Raw genomic sequence first — 12,787 nt, 5'->3', positions numbered from 1 at the left:
GCCCCATTTAAAGCATTCCACTGAGTTCCAAATCCAAAGTCCAAAAGTCCACATTCTTTCAAATAAAAGCATGGTCAGGCCCATCACAGCAATACCCCACTCCCAGTACCAACTTCTGTCTTAGTTAGGGTTTTACTGCTGTGAACAGACACCATGACCAAGGCAAGTCTTATAAAAAACAACATTTAATTGGGGCTGGCTTACAGGTTCAGAAGTTCAGTCCATTATCATCAAGGTGAGAGCATGGCAGTATCCAGCCAGGCATGGCGCAGGAGGAGCTGAGAGTTCTATGTCTTCATCCAAAGGCTGCTAGTGGAAGACTGACTTCCAGGCAACGAGGGTGAGGATCTTATATCCACACCCACAGTGACACACCCATTCCAACCAGGTCACACCTATTCCAACAAGGCCACACCTTCAGATGGTGCCACTGCCTGGTCCAAGGATATACAAACCATCACACACACATACACACAAAAATTTGGTCTCCATTGCAGATCAACAAGACGAAAATGGTGTCTGTATGACTAGAACATTTTTTTAAAAAATCCATCCTCTCTGCTTCTTTCCCTTCTTAACACTGTAGACACGTGCGGCAGAGCGCAGACGGCCTCGTGAGGGTTGGAAGTGGTATCTGGGAGTTACGGATGGCTGAGTCTGCAAGCCTGTTGATTTGTAAACAGTCATGGTAACTCTGCTCTGCCTGTGTGCTTTACTTAAAAGTAAAGTAACCCTCAGACTGGTTGAAGCTCTCCTAGATCACTGAATAATAAAACTTCTCTTAAGGACAAGAAATAATGTTTTATCTGGAAATGAATGCTGTAGATAAACAGAATCTCAAGGCTTTCATGTAAGACTCTGGAGACTGAGGGTTTACTGAGCATGAGCTACAAAACTGAATATTCTTATTTTTCAGGCAGAACATTTGATCAGCCTGCATCCCTGTGTCTCCTACAGCAGACCTAGTGCCAATCTAGGCTGCAATGTTAGAGAAAAGGGTAGGAATGATGCAGAACATACATGTTCAATAGTTCTCATTGCTTCAAGAAATGTCTGAGCCCAGCAGTGGTGGCGCACTCCTTTAATCCCAGCACTTGGAAGGCAGAGGCAGGCGAATTTCTGAGTTCAAGGCCAGCCTGGTCTACAGAGTGAGTTTCAGGACAGCCAGGACTATACAGAGAAACCCTGTCTCGAAAAAACAAAACAACAAAAAAGACATTAATTCAGAGTAGATGTAACCAGGCCAGGGGTGCATCCACAGATGATGGATGGCTCATGCCTTTAACACCAGCACACAGGAGGGAGACACAGGTGGATCTGTGTAAGTTTGAGGCCAGCCAGGGACACACAATGAGATTGTATTCCAGAGACAGAAACAGAGAGAGAGATGGAGTTGCTAACTGTGACTACAAAGTTTGGTCTTCTTCTTTTTTTTTTTTTTTTTAATTTGTTTAGAAACAGTTTCTTTGTATAGTGGTAGCTGTCCTGTATCTCCTTTATAGACAAGGCTAGCTTTGAACTCATAGAGATCTGCCTGTCTCTGCCTCTGCCTCCCAAGTGCTGGGATGTGCTCCCTCCACACCTGGCATGTATGGTCTTCTTAACTGAAACGAATGAACTGACTTAAAGGAAGAAATTGAACAAAGAAAGAGACCACAGCCCACGCCTGCAAAAACCTTCAGTGTTTATATGCCACCTCCACCCAAGTTTATTCTAAAGGTAGTCTCATTTATTTGAGTGCTTGTTAGAATCCAATCATTATTCTTGGTATACCTGTAAGGGGTCTTAGCAGGAGATGGCAAGATATAGAATATGTTAAATGCTAGCATGGTGGTGCATCTGCAATCCCAACACTTGCTGGTGAAGGTAGAGAGCTGAAGCAGGGGGATTTAAGGTTCTGGGTTATGCTGGACTAAATAGTAAATTATGGACAATTCTTGTCTATATAGAGAAACCCTGGTAATAGAGTGAAAAGGTCATTAAAAAAGAGATGGAGCCCATGAAGAAGAATTAGGGCCAAGACCAGAAAGACTAAAATTAAGTTTATGGAAAGAGCATCCCAGGAAGGTTTTCCTATGTGGATTATATTTTTACACTTCTGTTTTCCCTTTCATCAGACAAGTATGGCCCACATTTCCAGGACATAGGAGTGTTGTGGAACATCGGAGGGTCTAGGAACTCTATGCAAGGGTGTAATAGGACAGAGGGTCAGAAAGGTAGCGAAGGGCTGTGCCTTACAAAACCCTGTAAGCAGTTTTACTTTATTCTGAGTGAAATAGTCCCATCAGAGGGTATTTGAGCAAAAGGCCTGACATAAAACTTCTGGTGGTGTGCTGTGGCTTCTTCCCACATCTGAGGACTCAGGTCAATTGGCAAAATGATGTCATAAATGAGATTTGCTCCAAATAATCTTTCTAAACAGGCCCACTTCCCCCATATCTTTTCTTTTCCACTACCTATAGTGCATGATATACTAAAAGAGAGGTTAAAACATTTAAAAACCACCATTAAAAATAGACTTTAGAAGCCGGGCGTGGTGGCGCATGCCTTTAATCCCAGCACTCGGGAGGCAGAGGCAGGCGGATTTCTGAGTCTACAGAGTGAGCTCCAGGACAGCCAGGGCTACACAGAGAAACCTTGTCTCGAAAAACCAAAAAAAAAAAAAAAAATAGACTTTAGGGACTGAAGAGATGTCTCAGTGGTTAAGAGCACTGACTGCTCTTCTGAAGGTCCTGAGTTCAAATCCCAGCAACCACGTGGTGGCTCACAACCATCCGTAATTAGATCTGATGCCTTCTTCTGGAGTGTGTGAAGACAGCTACTGTGTACTTACATATAATAAATAAATAGAAAAAATAGACTTTAAAAAATAAAGTTACAGGAGAGAGGCTGCAAAGTATTCAGGCTATGGCATTGTACATAGTAAAGGCTGGAGATAAGGCAGGAAATCACCCGCACTGCCAGGCAGGTCCTGTATGTATGTGAAACTGGGGGTTGGCTAAGGGCCATTACTTGTAAGGTTTATGTGTGCATGGGGTTACATGTCCATGTCCCTAAAGTTTCCTGTAAAGAACAGCGGGTGCTCTCTATTACTCTCTGGCTATTCTTTTGAAGTTGTCTCTCTACCTGAACCCAGGGCTTTCTTTTTCTTAACCAGACTGGAAGCCAGAAGTCCCCAGGGATCCTCCTGTGCCACCCCACACACCCCTGCTGGAGTCAGTGGCTGGTACAGGATACTGGCTCTCATGACTACTCAGCAAGAGCTCATGACATCTGAACCATCTCTCCAGCACCTGGGCTGCTGTTTATGCATGACACTGTCCCCAAGTTACTGTTATCTTGATCAATGAGCTGTGGGTAGATTTGATGCCTTTAGGAAAGAGTGTAGGCTTAAATTTTTCTCAGTCCTAATTTTAATAACAGTTCTTAAATGCTTTAACTTCCCTTCTAGCCCACAATCCACCAGAGGTAGTGGGAAAGAAAGTTTATTTAAAGGAAAAAAAAAAGATTTATTTCATGTAATGAGTATACTGTAGCTGCTTTCAGACACATCAGAAGAGGGCATCCCATTACAGATGGTTATGAGCCACCATATGGTTGCTGGGAATTGAACTCAGGACTTCTGGAAGAACAGTCAGTGCTCTTAACCGCTGAGCCATCTCTCCAGCCGGAAAGAAAGGTTATTAGGTTATGGGGGGAGTGGGCCTGTTTAGAAATGGTTCTTTGGAGCAAATCCCATCGGCATTGTCAGGAAATCAGCTGTTCAGTTCACAGGTCAGCAGAGACAGCTCGATCCAGTCACAAACACTTCACGGCTATACCAGCAGTCCGTGCAGTTCAGTAGTGTCAGGATAACAGCAGTGGTGGTACAACCTAACAGGAACAGCCAGGCCTCCACTGAATCAAGTCAGCAGAGGAATTAGGACCAGCAGGGACATCAGGAGAAGGTCTCAGCTGTGCCTTTCTCAGTGAAGTGAAGATCAGCAAAGGCGGGAGACCAAGAAGCACTGCAAAGCTAGCTCTACAAGCAAGCCTCTCACTGTCCTGAGTCGTATTTATACTCCTTCCAAATACCATGCGTCCTCTGCATGTCCTGCCTCAGCACGTGAGTCTGACTCAGCCAATCTCCACGTTGGTCTGTATCAGCTGACATCACTCTGCCAATCAACCTGAATCCGAGGAAGTGGCATGAAGCCTCCACCAGAAGCTTTTTGCTGTGTTTTTCACTATGGAGTCACAACAAATGGAACTCAACTACACGATGTAAGGCGAACTAATACATTAGTGTCATTAGCAAAGAATCCTTCATATGTGTCCTTCCACGTGCTTGCTTTATTTAGCAAGACATCCTTTCACCTGTATCTGCTCCAGAGAAACGGTCTTTCACCTGTGTCTTTGGTGGTCATTTTCGTGGTATGAGGTGGGCACGGTGGGCTCTTCTATGGACCACACCTCTGAGTGGTAGGTTTCAGAAAGGGAAATGGAAATGGATCACATCATAGTGAGATGCAATAAGGTAAGGAAGGCAATGGTCCTTCTGAAAGATATGAAGATGCCTGGTTATATCATCTGGAAACTCACTGGCCCCATGTCAAGAGCATCCCTTCAGTCTTGGCCTAAGACACTGAGCTGGTACCCAACCCCCAGGGACCAAGAGCTGGTGCTAAGAGCTTTCAAGGAAATGTTAATATGAGGATCGTCAGGATACAGGTTATGTGGAAGGAATAGCTTATGTCTGCATGGATGTGGCACCTGTCAACAATAAATCTGATGGACTGTGTCTTAGGCAGGAAATAGAATGTGGGACACCTGGGAGGAGAGAGAATTCTGGGATAGAGCCAGGTGGGAGATTTGCTGGAGAAGAGGTGAGGAGATGGATACATAGTACCTTAGCATGGGTAACCAGCCACAAGATAGAATGTAGACTAGAATAAATGAGATAATTTAAGTTATTATCTATTAAGGAAAGCCTAGCAGTCTGCCCAAGGTGTTTGTAAATACATTTTGAGTCTTAGTCTTATTTGTAGGAGCAAGGGATTTGGAGGAAGAGCTGGACTTAAGTTCTACAAGAGTATAGCAGGTGTCTTATGGGTCACAAACAGAACTGGGACCCCAGACAGAAAGTGTAACTGTATTTTGGAAATGGTAAACATGTATTCATAGAGTGACAGTTAAGGCCAAGACTCTAAGAGCCCAGGGTACTCCAAGGAGAATAAGGGAACATACAGATCATAAGAAGTCTTTTCTAGAGGCTAAGGTCTTTACTTTTTAAATAAGCAAGCCCATACCTTGGATAACCACCACACATCCATGTGTCCCCATCACACAAGGGCCTGTTTTCTCAGTGAAAACTGTGAATGCCATGCTGGGCATGTGGTGCATGCCTTAAATCCCAGGACTAGAGAGACAGAGATCTCTGTGAGTTTGAGGGCAGTCTGGTCTATACAGAAAGTTCCAGGCCAACTGAAGTTACTTGTTATTGCATGGCTTTCTCAGACCTACTTGCAGTTCTATAATGTAGATGTGGAGACTTCTCTATAATTTAAAGCTCTAGGCCTTTTTGCCGGGGCAGTCTCTCAGTTAGCTTCTAACTTAACTCGACTTTCAGACACCGTGTCTCCACCATGTGGCTAGATTTTTACCTCCCTGCTCTGCTTGGGTCTCCCTTTTGTCCCTTTCAAGTCTCCCTCTTCTCTCTGCTGGCATCCCTCCTGCAGCTACATGTGCCCAGAAGTTATGCCCCCATAATTCCCATCCCACCTATTGAACATCAGATTCTTATTATAATCACTCAGCAGTAAGACAATGCCTGGTAACCTCTCTTTGGTTGCCTAAGGCATTGAGGGCTGCCTGACTGTCATTTGGGGAAGTGTTGTAGGACAACTGTTTACAAATAGAAAACTTGGTGATGGGCCATAGAAATGACAATACCAAACTCCTGCCAGCACTTAGCTCTCTGCCAGGACAGAATTAACAATTAAAAATACAGTATCATACTTTAATACAATATGAAGGACGGTCACCCTCCAACAGATCAAGACCTTACCAGGAAAAAAAAAAAAAAAGAAAACAAGCAAAAAAATGTGGAAGCCAGAAGTCTAGGCAGCAAAATATAAACTAAATGGTAAGAGTGAAAGGAATATTCAGGTGGAATTGAAAGACCCACAACGTAAGGACTCCCCATGTTCTGACTCAGGAGAGGCGACACCCCAAATCACTCATGAGAAACAGTCTTGCTGCAAAGTGCAAGAGGACTTTTAACTCAAGAGCGCTCTCGGGCCCACAGTCTTACACCACACAGGGGTAGAGGACCGTGGCACCCCAAGTAGCTGGGTAAGGGGGTATTTAAAGGAAAAAACCACAACTCAAGGAGGTGGAAAGGGTGTTGTTGGAAAATACCAAAAATACCAGTTAAGAGTCACAAGGAAGTGCAAAGTCACAAGGTTCACAAGGTAATTGGGGGGGCAGGGGGTATTTCTCAAGACAGTTTTTAAGAGCCCCTAACAATAGCACATTTGCATAGCAGGTTCCAGCAATGGTCAGGGTGGGTCAGGATGACTTTTTTTGATTGAACACTCCTTGAACCCAGGAAGCGGGTGGGTGGAGGAATGTCACTATCTGTTTTATGATTAGCATACCTTGGAGCACTGAGTCACAGAGGTCACATTCTCAAGCCTGGGCCTAAAGGCCTAGAATTTTGTTTTTACGTTATACTTTTTCACTCCCCACTTCTACTTGTTAATAGTTCTAATCTTAGAACTAGACACTATATTCTCCCTGACACACTTGATCCTTTAGGGCATGGTACTGTTGTCTCAAAACTAAAAGCGGCACTGCACTAATTCTTGTTCTAATAAAAGTGACTTGCCTATTTAACACACATGGATCTATAATTAAAAGCAGAAGCAAAATCAAAAGGGGGTCCCATAAGGGTAGAAATTAGGATGGTCAAGAGTACAAGATAAGGGCCTTTCCACCAAGTCTCAAGGTTTTCTTCATGGTGGCATCTAATGTAGACCGAATCTCTAACTTGGAAGAGACATGGGGCTTGCAGGTCTCCTTCTCTTGAGTAGGCCTTCTGGAGCTGCTTCCATGCTCGCTGTCTCACCCACTCGAGCACTTTGAGCCTAGAGAACAAAGGCTGGGAAAGCAGCATGTCAGCACTATGTACAGAGGCTATTTTTACCAGTGGAGCCCTCCCTCCCCATAGAGTAATTTATAGGGGGTCAGTCCAAACTGTCCAGAGGTGTTTCTAACCCTGAAGAGCACAAAGGGTAGGAGAGCTATCCAATCATCAGTGCCAGTCTCCGCTGTCAATTTGGTAAGGGTCTCTTAATGGTTCTATTCATTCTCTCTACCTGTCCTGAGCTTTGGGGCCTGTATGCACAATGTAACAATCAATCCCCAATATCTTGGCCAGTCCCTGACTTATCTGGGCAACAACAGCAGGTCCATTATTGGACCCAATTACCTTGGGTATCCCAAATCTCGGGAAGATTTCTTCTAGGATCTTCTTGGCTATCACATTGGCCATCTCAGTCCTGGTAGGAAAAGCTTCTACCCACCTTGAAAAGGTGTCTATAAACACTAATAAGTACTTGTTGCCATATCTAGCTGGCTTAGATTCTGTAAAATCTACCTCCCAGTAGGCTCCAGGCCAGTTGCCCCTGAGCCTCTTCCCAGGAGTATACATGGAGTATCCTGCATTAGTCATAGCACAGGCCTTGCAGCTTTTGACTATTTCTTCTGCCAAGTCAGAGAGTCCTGTAACATAGTAGTCGGAGGACCTAACCACACCTTTTAATTTCTTGGCCCCCAAGTGGGTCAAGTAATGTAAGTTGGTAACATACTTGTGTCCTTCTTCCCGTGGGAGGAGTCGTTTTCCTTCTTCTGTTTCTACTACTCCATACAGGGTTTCCTTTACCAGCCCTAATTTGTCCAAAACTTGATAGTGTTCAGGGGTGTATCTAAAGCTGGTCTCTCTGATGTCATAATAATCTTTAGGCTCCTTGATTGCCAGGATCTTTGCTCCTTGGGCCACCTGTTTGGCGGTTAGATCTGCCATCTGATTTCCTTTAGCCACAGCATCTTAGATCTTTCTCTGCAGATGTCAACAGCCCTCTTTTTCTCTATATGCTCCATACAGTGGCAAAAGCATACCTGCTGTCAGTGTAAATGTTGATAGACTTCCCTTTTGCCATTTGTAGAGCTTGTTTCAAAGCCACAAGTTCCCCTTCAGGGAGGCTGCTGGCCCAGATCACTTGCTTGCTGTCCACCACTGCACTGCTGTCCCCGCCTTCCGCTTATCTTCAACCAGGAAGTTACTGCCATCCGTGTCCAGGATGTCAGTGCAGTGATTGAGTCAGTCTAGGGCAGTAGGGTAGCGGGATTGAGGGCAGCAGGGGGAGCGAGTCACTCCTTCAGTCAACAAAAACTCTGATAATGTATCATACGAGCGTTGGTCATCTTTCGGTCAGGGGGCTGTTGGATAATGCTTTCAAGAGTCTGGGTGCCACTACAGTTATTTACTGTCCCAGAGTGAGCTTATCAGCATCCTTGACAAGCAGAGCTATGGCAGCAATAGCTTTCAGGTAAGAAAACCACCCGCTGGCAACAGGGTCTAACTTCCTGGATAGGTAAGCCACTGGCCTTTTTCAAGGTCCCAAAGTCTGAGTAAGGACTCCTCTGGCGACCCCCGATCTCTCTTTCACATAAAGAGTGAAAGGCTTGGTTAGGTCAGGCCAAGGCCGGCCATCAGTAGGGCCTTTTTAATTTCTTTAAAGGCTTTCTGGTGATCTGGGGTCCACACAAACACTTCTCCTTCCTTGGTTAGGGGGTACAACGGGGAAGCTAAGGTCGCCAACCCAGGTATCCAGAGCCTGCAGAAGCCAGCAGTGTCCAAAAATTTTTTTACTTGCCTTGGTGTAGTTGGAGTGGGGATCTGAGTTACAGTCTTTTTCTGGCTTCTTTTAGCCACTGCTTCTCATCTCGAAGGGTGTATCCCAAATAAGTAACTTCAGTCTGACACAGCTGAGCCTTTTTAGCTGAGGCTCGGTACCCCAACTCACTTAATTCTGTTAAGCACATTGGTCTTCTGTTGCCCAGGTTTCTAGGTCCTGACTTCTCTCTCTCTCTCTCTCTCTCTCTCTCTCTCTCTCTCTCTCTCTCTTGTAATATGCCTTCTCTGCCTCTTTCACTAGATTGAGTAACTGTCTCCCTCTTGTAATACACCTTCCATCTCTGAAGTTTCTTTCTGATATCAGGAGCCAACTGCCTTATGAAGGCCAGGGCCACTGAGGCCTTCTGGGCTTCTGAGGTAAGATCAAAGGGAGTGAACCGCCTGAAGGCTTCCATAAGCCTTTCAAGGAACACTGAGGGAGGTTCGATCGGCCCCTGCATTACCTCTTACCTTAGCAAAATTAGTGGGTCGTCTTGAGGCACCTTGGAGACCAGAGCCTGGCGATAGATTTTCAAGCTCTCCCTACCTTCAGCCATGTTGCAGTCCCAACTGGGGCGAGTCAAAGGGAATCCCATGTGGATCTCATTTTGTAGCTGTGTAGGCCACCCGTTGGCTCCTGGGATATTTTTCTAGCCTCTAACAGAATTCTCTCTCGCTCTTCATTTGTGAAGAGCATCTGCAACAGCTGTTGACAATCATCCCAAGTAGACTGATGAGAGAACATAAGGAACTCCACCAACCCTGTGAGGCATTGGGGATCCTCCAAGAAAGGGGGTGGTTAGTTTTCCAGTTATAAAGATCAGCAGAGGAAAATGACCAGTACTGAAGGGTTTGAAGTCTGGGTGAGTCCAGAGTCCGCCCGGACTCTGCGCTCTGCGGCTCCATGTACCCGCAGCGGTCCGGCTCTCGACACCCCAAGGGGTCCGGGGTTCCCCCCAGTGGCTGGGATTGAGGCTGTGGATAAGGAGGTAGTGAACAAGGCCACTCAGGAGGCTTCATAGATTTTGGAGGAGCCGATGGATTTAGCTGGTGGCTCCGATTCCAGAGAAGCCTTCAATTTCTCTTGTAACACGAGACTACAACCACAATTTTGGGAAGCAAAACCCAATTTTAACAGTGTAAACAATTCATTCTCTTTAAAAATCAACACCAAAAACATTACTTGCTACAAAGTTTGACTGCCTGTTCCTGCACACAAATGCAAGAAGGTGTAGCCGCCAATACCTCAAAAAGACACTGCCCTAAATCTTATCTTTTATAAGTCTGGTTTCTAGGATAAGAATTACATAGAATATTACCCAATTCAGGCATATCTTTAGAGATCTGTCTCCTTGAGTTGTCTCATACTGCATGTTGTAGTTCTAAATTACTCCAACCCAGAGTTACCAGTTTTAAGTCAACTTTTTGTTACCAATGGTACAAATTTCTAATCATAATCTATAACCAAGACATATAAAACATATGTATACCTTTGAAACTATTCAGAAACAAAAATGAAATGGCCGTATATATTTGCTCATTTAAACCAAACAAAATTCTTAATTTTTCTAGCTGTAATTTCAAGAGAGGAGCACCTTGTCACCTGATGAATCCAATAATCACAAGCACCGAGATTTTTGTAGAAAAAACAGCCATCAGTTCCCTTACCATAGAATCTGAGAAGTTTCTGGTCGCTTTAAGAGCAGCGTTTACAATCAGCTCCTAGCAGGGTTTCTCCAGCCACACTAGACTCCTAACTACAGGTGCAGGGCTCCAAAGACCAATTGATACTGTTTATTTATTTTTTTCTTTTACCAAACTATCCCCAGATAGTCGGAGAGTACTGCTTTTCTCAAAACCCATTCTCTCATGTCTCAGGTGTAAACTATCTCTAGTCAGGGTATAAAGTACCTATGAGAATTACCTTCATTTCTCTAGATTTTCATATAGCTCTAAACACATACACAAAAACACACAAAACAGAAACCAACAGATCCAGACACACTGGACCCTTTCTCGTCCTCCACAAGCAGGCAAAAGAATTAGGTGATTTTGGAGGGGGAAGCTTCTGCTTCAACAGAACTCGGTCCCTCTTACGATCTCCGGAGTCGGCCAGGCATCTCTGGCTCTCCCCACTTCCCAGGGTGTACCCCAGGGCAGCAGCCTGTGGTCCTCCGCCGACCACAGTCCTCCAGTCCTTGTGGCCCGAAAGGACAGCTGCAAATACAAACCACACGCATTTCAGAAAACCCCATCACCCCATTGTCTACAAACACAGTCGTCCACTTCCACCTAGATGACCAAAACCAGAGAAACCAATCTCAGGCGGATCCAAACTCAGGCTGATCAGTATCTAAACTCAGGCGGATCCAAACTCAGACTGCACCGTGCTTCAGAAACATAGGACAAGACACAAACAACCCAACACAACAAAAACATGTTCACATGTTCATTTCAGAAAACAGACACTCAAAACAGAGACACCGGCTGGCATGCACACAAGAGAGGATCCCCATACCTCCAAGTCGGTTCTCGGGTGTGAGGGGTGGTCACGTTTCCCGGCCAACACACCAAATGAAAGACCCACAATGTGAGGACTCCCCCACGTTCTGACTCAGGAGAGGTGACACCCCAAATCACTCATGAGAACTGGTCTTGCTGCAAACTGCAAGAGGACTTTTATTTCAAGAGCTCGGGCCCACAGTCTTACACCACGCGGGAGTAGAGGACCGTGGCACTCCGAGTAGCTGGTTAAGGGGGTATTTAAAGGAAGAAACCACAACTCAAGGGGGTGGAGAGGGCGTTGTTAGAAAATACCAAAAATACCAGTTAAGAGACACAAGGAAGTGCAAAGTCACAAGAGTCACAAGGAATACCTGATAATTGTGCAGGTTATCTCTCAAGAGAGTTTCTAAGAGCCCCTAACAACAGCACATTTGCATGGCAGGTTCTAGCAATGGTCAGGGTGGGTCAGGGTGCCATTCTTTGAATGAACACTCCTTGAACCCAGGAAGCGGGTGGGTGGAGGAATGTTGCTATCTGTTTTATGATTAGCATATCTTGGAGCACTGAGTCACAGAGGTCACATTCTCAAGCCTGGGCCTAAAGGCCTAGAATTTTGCTTTTACGTTATACTTTTTTCAGAATGAAAGCTATGTTTGTTCCTACATCAAGGCTGTCCAAAGATGTGCATATATCACCCCATATCAGACCTACGACCAGACTGATCACTGAAACTGGAGCTGTCTTGTGTAAAGATCTATGGCAGTCACATTCTCTCTTCATTAAGACATGTGGATGGGCTGGAGAGAGTGATCTTCTGAAGGTCCTGAGTTCAAATCCCAGCAACCACACGGAGGCTCACAACCATCTGTAATGGTATCTGATGCCCCTCCTCTGGTGTGTCTGAAGAGAATGACAGTGTACTCTCATACATAATATAAATAAATAAGAATACTTGGAATGCTGTCTTTTAACTTTTGTTCATGAGAGTGACACAGAGGAAGTAATTACTCTAAAGGGTTGGAAAGGCAAGGGCAGATGGAGGGCATAGTAATCCCTAGTGCTCAGTCAAGGGAAATCACTCCCAGCTGTCAGGTGGATGCAGAATATAGTGGCAAAATGGATCAGCTGGCTATAGCCTGTGCATTTGTTCACAACAATGTGTCCATGTTGTATTTTTCTTCCCCATCACGGCACTCTGGGAACTGGGAAACAATGTAGTGAATGCCTTCTTCAACTCCTAATTGTTCATGTCCTTTAGTCTAAACTGAATTCCCTGACAGATTACTGTTGTTGGGGATGGTATCATTGGCTTCTTTTGAGAAAGATTTATTCATGGGTATATGG

This window comes from Mus caroli, unplaced genomic scaffold, assembly GCF_978045245.1.
Source record: "Mus caroli unplaced genomic scaffold, Mus_caroli_1 scaffold_8, whole genome shotgun sequence".
NCBI lineage: Eukaryota > Metazoa > Chordata > Mammalia > Rodentia > Muridae > Mus > Mus caroli.
Note: the sequence above shows the minus strand (reverse complement) of the source record.